Genomic DNA, 10,130 nt, shown 5'->3' with positions numbered 1-10,130 from the left:
AGTAATAGAGGCCTTTTTTTAAGGTAATGAATTTACACAAATATAGAGGTGTATGGTGTTACTGATTTTTAAATCTCTTTGACCATCTTCTGGAAGGTTTTTACTTGTAGTTTTTACATCTAGGAGAATTGTGAATAACACCCACTGTTCTTAAATTCTTTAATGCCATGTCTTAAATGCCAGTATTTGCTGCTGAAGACAAAAATGAAATGTGTAATGAAAATAATAGAATGCACTGTGTATATTATTTTGTCAAAATGTAAACAAAGAATACATAACCCAATTATAGAGGAAACAAAGGGCATGTATCTCATTCAGATGTGCCTTTTGTTTTTGCAAAAAGTTGCCTATTGCTTTGGAACACAAAGTTAATATGCCATGTATGTACAATTTTGTTTATATTGTATATTTAAAGATAATGTTAATAACCTATATAAATTTAAATGACTTGAGGTCTATAATACAATCTGCTACTTTACTAATTCATATGTTCAGAGGAAAAGTTCTTATGGCATAGGAACCAACTGCCTTGCCTTCAAAACCTAGTGACTTTCTCTATAAATCTTGTGTTAACTGAAATTTTTTAAAAATATTTTTTTAGATTGGTAATATTTAAACCAGCAAATACTTAATGCTTTATTAAACTTTTTAATCAGAAGCGAGTAAAACTTTTATTTGCCATTTGGATACCTTCACTCAAAGTGATGAAAAGTATGTTATGTGACAGGCTGTAGCAGTGGTTGTAAAGTAGCCAAAAGCCACGTTCTTTATTTACTGGTCTGTGGCCTTTTACTGTGCTTTGTATCAGAGTTCTTAACAAGATTAATTAAATCACCTCAGTCTTAATTTTAAAAGACTTTTTTAAAAATGTGTTTTCATTGTAAAGAACAAGGGGATATTAGAGTACTGTAGATATATGTATACACACATTGAGTTATTTCATGCAACTTAAAACTACATAATCCCAAATAATTTATATGATGTAAATTTTAGAGGGATTAAAAAAAAAATTTAACTGGTAAATGCAAGCTGCAAGTTTCCAGCAATCCTTTTTATGCATTCATACGGAAAAAGTAGGAGCACACTTGGAAACTTCCTGAGAAAGATAATAGACACCTTTGGTAAGCTGCCTGGATTTAAGGTAACTACAGTATGAGTCAATCTCTAACCACGTAAAAATGCTCCAGTGTTTGCTTTGTTTTTTCACAGAGCGGATTATATTAGTTTTATCTGGGAAAGTGACTTAAACTAGCTGTTCCTCAAGCCAGGCGCATTTTACAGGAGAAGAAATGGAAGAGGGCGGTTAGTGCTGGGTTACACCCAAGGTGCTGCAGCCTTCTGGGCTTTGTTGACTTGCGCACGCGCGAGGTGCCAAGTCCGCCACTAGGAGGCGCGGGCCCCTCTCAAGGCTTGGCCTGTGAGCGGCGCACAGATGAGTCGTCACTAAGCGAGCGGCACCCTTTAGCCGGCAGAGATGGCGGCTGCTGTGGAGTCGGTGGTGGAGGATCCCCTGCGGAGCTTTGTGAGAGTTCTGGAGAAGCGGGATGGGACTACGACTGCAGCGGTATGACTCCGGTGGTGTGGGTTGCGTTGTTTGGGACGCTGCCATTGTGCTCTCTAAATACTTGGAAACGCCGGGGTTTTCCGGAGACGGGGCCCAAGTGTTGAGCCGGCGGTCGGTGCTGGAGTTGGGCTCAGGCACCTGGGCGGTGGGACTCATGGCTGCTACCCTCGGGTAAGAATTGAAGGGAGGGGACATCGCTTTGCTTTGAAACTCATATTGCCAGTTACCCACCCTGTGCTTACCCCTCAATCAACGTTATTTTATAGGGCAGATGTTGTGGTCACCGATCTTGAGGAATTGCAAGACTTGCTGAAGATGAATATTAATATGAACAAACATCTTGTCACTGGTTCTGTTAAAGCCAAGGTACTGAAATGGTTTGTATGGCCTTTCAGCTTGTTTTAAAATACCAATTCATAGTTTGTTTTAAATTGTATCTCGTTAAAGCCATGATAATACGAAATGAGCTTATTGGCTCTTGCTTATAAAGCAAGAGTATTTTAAATTATTAACAGTTTAAAATACTTGTTTGCCATTTTGAAGGGGGGAAGAAATAGAAGACTTTCCTTCTCCACCAGACTACATACTGATGGCTGACTGCATATACTACGAGGAGGTAAATGTTCAGTGAGTGAAATCTCTCTAATCGATTAACTGTTTTTTTTTATTCTGAAACTACATTTCTTCACATTTTAACATCTCTGAATTCAGGATATTTGTCTATGGATGATAGATGGTTGTAGCAAAAATAAAACAAAAGTCACAAGAGACTATGTATATACATTCATATATACCTGCAAATCATGTTTAGAAGAGTGTTATATGCATTTTATTAGAGGCTTCTTCAAAAGTTTTAAAGGATTTTACCACTTGGATCTGTTATGAAAAGCTATGATAACCTTTTTAAAAAAAAAAACTTTTGGGGGGATGGCAGACATTAGGGGGGCTGTAGATCAAATCCAGGGCCTTACACATGTGAGTGCTCTACTACTGAGCTACATCTCCAGCCCTAAAATCACCCCTTAGCCTCCCACCTCTGCCCTTAGTTGTTCCCAATGAAATGTTTCACCAGGAGAATTAAGTTGCATTTTTTAAAAAATTCATGGTTTTGTGGCAAGATTTAGTAGATCAAATATTTTTCTTTTTTCTTTTCTTTTTTTGGAACTAGGGATTGAACTCAGGGGCACATGACCAACTAAGCCATATTCCCAGCCCTATTTTGTATTTTATTTAGAGACAGGGTCTCATTGAGTTGCTTAGCGCCTTGCTATTGCTGAGCCTGGCTTTGAACCCAGGATCCTTTTGTCTCAATCTCCCAAACTGCTGGGATTACAGGCATGTGCCACTGCAATATTTTTCTTTAAATATTGGTTTATGATAGCATTGTGGGTATCATTTATATTTAAAATAATGAGCATTGAGCCAATCCATGTTCAAGTTAAGTTCAGATTTACTTTTGTAGGAAAAATTGTTGATTTTTTAAATCCTACATTAAATTAGAGTAAGTGAAATTACTTTTAAGAGTGAAATCAACACTATTCGTTTATTTCCATGGGAACTTCAAAACACAGTCACTTGAATTCTTTTTCTGAAAACTGTAGTATAATAATTAATTTTTAAAAAAATTTTTACATGTTGATGGACTTTATTTTATTCATTTATTTTGATGCGGTGCTGAGAATTGAACCCAGTGCCTCATTCATGCTAAGCAAGTGCTCTACCACTGAGCCACCACCCAGGCCAATAATTAATTATTAAGAGGAGTTTACCAATCATTATTAGAAAATGTTAACTACATGTACTTTGTTGTATTGATTCAAAAATTAATAATAGGGGAATTAATCCTTTTACTCCCCTAACCTTCTCTTAATAGAAAATTTTTGAAGTCATGAAATACGTTTTTCTTTTATAGTCTTTGGAACCATTGCTGAAAACACTGAAAGATCTCAGTGGATCTAAAACTTGTATCATATGTTGCTATGAACAACGTACAATGGGGAAAAATCCAGAAATTGAGAAAAAATATGTTGAGGTAAGGACTATAAGATCTATCTTTGTAGTGAGTACCCTTCAGGGAGGCTATATATGACTAATCTAGTATTTTATGGCAATTTTGGAGATTTGGACAATCTGTTTGTATGAACCCAGCCAGTAGGGGACTCTTTAAAATCCACTATTCCACAAAGCCCATCCCCATTTTCTATTCTCATCCTTTATTTTTTATCTAATTAGTTGATATTGTATCTACAGAACCGTGTAAAATAATAATGGTGACACTGTCTTTTCTGAGAAAGTTCTTAATATTTCTTAATTGTTGGCTGTGGGGAACATATCAGTGATACATATAGTGCTTTTAGAGAATTCATGATAGAGGGGCTGGGGTTGTGGCTCAGTGGTAGGGTGCTCGCCTAGCATGCATGAGGCACTGAGTTCGAGATCCTCAGCACCATATAAATGTAAAATAAAGATATTGTGTGCACCTAAAACTTAAAAATAAATATTTTAAAAAAGAGAATTCATGATAGAAATGAGGAGGTGATAAATTTGTACTTCTCTGTTTTTCTCTACATTTTTATGAAATCTCTGACCTACATACCTGTTTTTAGGGACTTAATTAATAGTCAGAAAGAGTCACAGGAAGTTGCAAATGTAGTACATAGCTATTTTTGGTACAGGGGATTGAACTCAGGGGCACTCAACCACTGAGCCACATCCCCAGTCCTGTTATGTATTTTATTTAGAGATAGGGTCTCATTGAGCTGCTTAACCTGTCGCCATTGCTGAGGCTGGTTTTGAACTTGAGATCCTCCTGTCTTGGTCTCCTGAGCCACTGGGATTACAGGCATGCCCCACTGCACCCAATACATAACATCTTACGTATCTTTTAATCTTTTTCCCCCAGTGGTGACCCAGGCCCTTTTTATGGGCAAAAATTCATCCCATTACAAGTAAATCTTTTTGTACATCTGTATAGCTCTGCAACTTTTGTCTGCTGATGGACTGCTTTGGTTAATGAGAAAACAAGAATATGACTGCCTCAGATAATATATGATAAATTTTTTTAAATTTATTTTTTGTAGTAATAGATGTAGATGTATTTTTATTTATTTTTTTTATCAGTGCTAAGGATTGAACCCAGTTCCTCACTCATGCTAGGCAAGTGTTCTGCCACTGAGCTACAGCCCCAGCCTTCATGTTTTTCCTGAATATGAAGAATGTTACTGAGCTTTTGGGACTCTTAATTAATTTTTTATATAGTTAAAATAATTTTTATTGAGGTAAAACATAGTTAAATGCATTTATATCAAGCACTCAGCCACATAATTACTACCCAGCATAAAAATATACATTTCTAAGACCTCAGAAGGTTTCCACAGTGCCCCTTCCTAATCAGTATTCCTACAAAGATAGCCACCATTGTACCTTCTTTATCACAGGTCTGTTCATATTATTGAGTTTAAAGTATATCTGTTAAATTTATAGCTGCTTCATCTAGACTTTGATTTTGAAAAAATTCCCTTGGAAAAACATGATGAAGAGTATCAAAGTGAAGATATTCATATTATATACATCAGAAAGAAAAAATCAGTAAGTACATTTCCAGTTCTTCATCTTCTGAGGATATTTCATCATCTGTTCACTGTTTCTGGGCTTGTGTGTGGTCAAGGCCTTGATTTTGATGTGGTAAAACAGCTATGACTCTTCAATGAACTCAGGCATTGACTCAGGATTAAGATCACTTATCTGTCTTGCCTTTGGTTCTTGTTCTAAGTAAAGCAGGCTTTTTGTTTTCTTTCATGCTGTGCTGGGGATTGAAGTCAGGGTCTTGCATGTGGAAGGAAGCACTCTACCACTCAACTAAACCTCCAGCCCAGCAGGCTTTTTTTAAATATACCTTTGTAATGGGATGTGTTAGTAAGCAGCAGTTAATGTAACAATGCCTGAGGTAACAACTTAAAAAGAGGAAAAGTTTATTTTGGCTCACATTTCTAGTCTGTAATCCTTTTGCTCCATTGCCTTATGACAAGGCAGTATGTCATGACAGAGAAAGCCCAATCACCTCATAGCTGGGAAGGAAAAGGAAAGAAAGAAGAAAGGGCAGAGTCCTATGGAAAACACATCCCTGATGACCAGAAGACCTCCCCCATAAGGTTTCATCTCGAAAGATTTCACTTCCTCCTTTAATATATGGGCCCTTTGGAGACACTAATTCAGACTATAGCATTGGGCATTAACCCAGACAGGTGACTTAGCTCTTTATATTGCAGTTTCTCTTAACTCAGATTTTAAAATGCCAGTTCATACTTTTGTGAACTTTCTTCAGTCATTCAAATTATTTTTAACAAAGTAAAATGTAATCAGATCTGGGGCTGAGGATGTGGCTCAAGCGGTAACGCGCTTGCCTGGCATATGTACAGCCCGGGTTCGATCCTCAGCACCACATACAAACAAAGATATTGTGTCCGCCAAGAACTAAAAAATAAATATTTAAAAATTCTCTCTCTCTCTCACTCTCTCTTTAAAAAAAATAGACAGATCTGTTTATAAAGAAAAATGCACCTAATTAAATAGAATTCATTTTTTTTAGTTGTACATAATACCTTTATTTTATTTATTTATTTTTATGTGGTGCTGAGGATCGAACCCAGGGCCTTGCACATCCAAGGCGAGCACTCTACCCCTGACCCGCAACCCCAGCCCTAGAATTCATTTTTGTTCCTCTTGTTTGGTGCTTCCTTTACATGATATAACAATCACATTTTATGCAAGTTGCATCTGTGACACCTACAGTTTTTAACTTGTACAACTGTATCTCATCTATTTTGTAACTCCAGCACCTTTTATAAATGTGACAAAAATTTTAAAATGTTTTATGCCTTAAAGTATCCAGTTTTTGATTTTGGTACTGGGGATTGAACCCAGACAGATGTTGCTGAGCTACTAGTCTTTTTTTTTTTTTTTTTTTTTGAGACATGGTCTCATCAAGTTGCTCAGGCTGACTGCAAACTTATGATCCTCCTGCCTCAGCCTTCCAAGTCACTGGAATTACAGGCGTGCATCATCACAGCCAGCTAAGGGATTCAGTTTTAACTAAAGCATTATACAGTTTTACAAGTAGAAATTTTTGAGGCATAAAGATTTTGGGTTCCTAAATATATATATATATATATATATATATATATATATATATATATATATATATATATATATTTGGTACCAGGGATTGAACTCAGGGGCACTCAACCACTGAGCCACATCCCCAGCCCTATTTTGTATTTTATGTAGAGACAGGGTCTCACTGAATTGCTTAGCACCTCGCTGTTGCTGAGGCTGGCATTGAACTCACAATCCTTCTGTTGCCCCAGCCTCCTAAGCTGCTTGGATTATAGGAGTGTGCCATGACGCCTTGCTTCATTTTTTTAAATTGATAATAATTCCCATACCATGAAATTCACCTTTTTGAAGTATATAATTCAGTATAAATATATTCACAGAACAAAGTTTTCATCTTTCTCAAAAGAAACTCCATACCATTAGCAGTCACTCATTTCTCCCCAGTCTCTAGCCCCTGGCAGTCACTAACCTCTATTTCTATTTATCTGCCTATTGTGCTCATGTCATGAATTATTCACATTATATGGTCTCTTACGTCTAGCTTCTTTACTCAACACAGACAGTGTTTTCAAGGTTTATCCATATTGTGGCATGCTTTTACTCTTATGTCTAAAAAATATTTATTTGTATGAATGTGTACATCTTGTCCATCCATTCATCATTTGGTGGCATTTTACTTTTTCAGTCTTTAGCTGTAATGAGTGGTGTTGCTGTGAACATTTATGTAGAAGTTTTTTTTGTGTGAGCATCTTTTCAGATCTCTTAGGTATATGCTTGGAGTGGTATTGCTTGGTTATATAGGAACTCTGTGTTTAACTTTTTAAGGAATTGACAAACTGTATTCCTAAGCCATTGTCCATCGTTTTAACTACAGCCATCTTAGGAGGTGTGAAATAGGATCTTATGTTTGTTTGTTTGTGGGGGGATGTGCTTGGGATTGAACTCAGGGGCACTCAGTCACTGAGCCACATCTACAACCCTATTTTGCATTTTATTTAGAGACAGGGTCTCATTGAGTTGCTTACCACCTCGCTGTTGCTGAGGCTGGCTTTGAACTTGCAGTTCTCCTATCTGTCTCCTGAGCTGCTGGGATTACAGGCATGCACCACTGCCCCCGGCAGATCTTATGTTTTTTATTTTCATTTCCCTAATAACTAAAGATTAAAGATGTTGAATATCTTGTCTCACTTGACAAGATATCATTGACCCATTTTCAAATTGAGTTATTTGTCTTTTCATTAAGTCTAAGAGAACATTTTGGATACTGAACATCAGATGTTCAATTTGCAAAATACTCTCTCCTATTCTGCAGGTTGTCTTTCTTGTTTTGGTATTATGTCTTTTATAGCAAAAAGGTTTTGAATTTTGATAATGTCCAGTATATCTTTTTTTTTTCCTTAGTTGCTTGCAGCTTTAACATGTGTCAGCTTAAAACTTTCTAAACATTATACTTGGTCCAGTATATCTTTTTTTTTTCCTTAGTTGCTTGCAGCTTTAACATGTGTCAGCTTAAAACTTTCTAAACATTATACTTGGTTATTCATTTGACTTTCATTTAGCCACTGCTGGGCATATTGCTTAGTATTAAGTACTCCATAAATAGTTGGTGAACTTTTTTTTTTTCTTATAGAAATTGCCGTCATGAAACTTTGTCATCTTACCCAAACCTCTAACAACCTGGGTAAGCTAAAGATGTGAATGAAGCATGTGAATACAGCATGGGAAGATTGTGTTTACAGATTTTTCCAGCATGTCCTTAGAGGTCTGATATATGGATGACAACCACCATGGTCTGCCTGCAATATGAAAAATGACTGCCTGCCTTTCAGTGGGCCTGAAATCCATCTTAGGTTTACTTAGCCTCAGCATTAAGTTCTGCTTAAAAGAAATATTGAGATCAGTTACTCAAATAAAAACTGGTATTAGGATTAGGCTAAAATCTTCCAAAAGTAAATAGTGAAGCAACATGGTTGATTTGACACATTTTCAGGAAACTAGAGGTAAACTGATGCAATTTTTAGAAGTATATCACTATCGAATAATTTTCTAAATTCAAACCAGTAAACATTAGTTTGCCTTGGGAATAAGTAAATTTTAAATATTTCACTTTTACATAATTAGGCAATAGTTTTGTCTTTTGCTTCATATGGTATCTTTAATGCTTAATTGTCCTTTTACTTAAAAAAACAAAACTATTGTCTTGTATACTTACATTTACCAAAGTTTTATTCTTTTCAAATAAATATGTAAGTACTCTAAATAGTGAACAATATTATAATTAGTTACAAAGAAGAAAAAATAAGAGATTAGGGAAACAAAAGGTACCTTTACAAAATTTTTCATTTGGGAATGGAGTGAGAATGGAAAGCCCAGTTCCAGGGTTATTCACTGGTATAGCTCATGCATTTTTCTTTGTGATTGTCTTCCAGGAAAATCTGGTTTAAGAACACTGGTATTAAGTTAACTTGTTTACATGAAACAGTAAAAGATTATTGCGTAACTACAAAAAAATGTAGTTGTATACATATCTATCAAATTATTTTTATGCTGTGTCATTTCTATTTTGTGTTATGATAATCTTCAGCACACATGGACTGAAAGTCAAGGACTTACATTACACTGGTTCCAGAGTGGTGACCAGATGAAATTCTGGTATTTACCGGCATTGGTGCTAGATGTCACATTTTATGTGTTAAAATAAACATTGATTTTGAGACCCTGTGACTTTGTGAATGTTTCAGAAATAGCTTTAAAGAAAATAAACATCTAAAGCAGGTGACTGCCTTCCAGAAAGTGCAAAAACAGCCCTGTTTAGAGACTTTGAGGATCAAAGCAAAGGAAATAGTTCTCTCCTTTCAGGCTTACTTTAGTCTTTAAAGTTTGCTTTGTTTTTTGTCAAAATAATTTGTTCATATTGCCCTAGCATTTCATTGAGCACTTTTTCCCCCTAGGCAGTTCGTGTAACCTAAATGTGTGATGCTTTTGGTAGTTACAGATAGCACTATCTATCATTAGTGAGGTCTTAGGACAAATGACAACTTTCTGGCTTGTTCCAAAATATTATGGAATTGTGAAGATAAATTTGACATTGACTGTGGTAGTCTAGCTGGATTTCTCACATCCCTTTTTATCTTCCAATTTTTATGCCCTCCTTTCTTCACTGTGGTTTTTAATTTATAGTGTTTGTGAGTCTTTGGCCTGAAGTGTACCCATAGATTTACTATATGAAAGCCCAGTTCCTTTATCTCAAAAACGTGCTATTTATAGTCTAAAACTTTCTGAGTGAATCAGACTGAAGTCAGCTTCCACACAAATTTGCTGAAATCATCCCTGCTTGCTTTCCCTGCCTTGCTAGTACCACCCCTTTACTTATCACTTGCATAATAAATCACTTGCATACTTTCATCTCATTGTATTTCTATTTCTGGGGAATTTACCTAAGGCACTGACA

At 36.1% G+C, this 10,130-nt stretch overlaps 1 pseudogene across 1 annotated transcript; it reads left to right on the top strand.

Moving 5' to 3' along the window:
* Nucleotides 1-1,389: 1,389 nt before the first annotated feature.
* On the top strand, nt 1,390-9,395 carry LOC144373885 (protein N-lysine methyltransferase METTL21D-like; annotated as a pseudogene). Its single transcript, XR_013433453.1, has 6 exons — nt 1,390-1,735; nt 1,831-1,941; nt 2,108-2,180; nt 3,477-3,596; nt 5,048-5,152; nt 8,310-9,395. The product of XR_013433453.1 is annotated as a protein N-lysine methyltransferase METTL21D-like (transcript).
* The last annotated feature ends 735 nt before the right edge of the window (nt 9,396-10,130 follow it).

Source organism: Ictidomys tridecemlineatus, unplaced genomic scaffold (genome assembly GCF_052094955.1).
Source record: "Ictidomys tridecemlineatus isolate mIctTri1 unplaced genomic scaffold, mIctTri1.hap1 Scaffold_52, whole genome shotgun sequence".
Lineage (NCBI taxonomy): Eukaryota > Metazoa > Chordata > Mammalia > Rodentia > Sciuridae > Ictidomys > Ictidomys tridecemlineatus.
The sequence above is the reverse complement of the archived record's forward strand: the minus strand, read 5'-3'. Positions and strand labels throughout refer to the sequence as shown.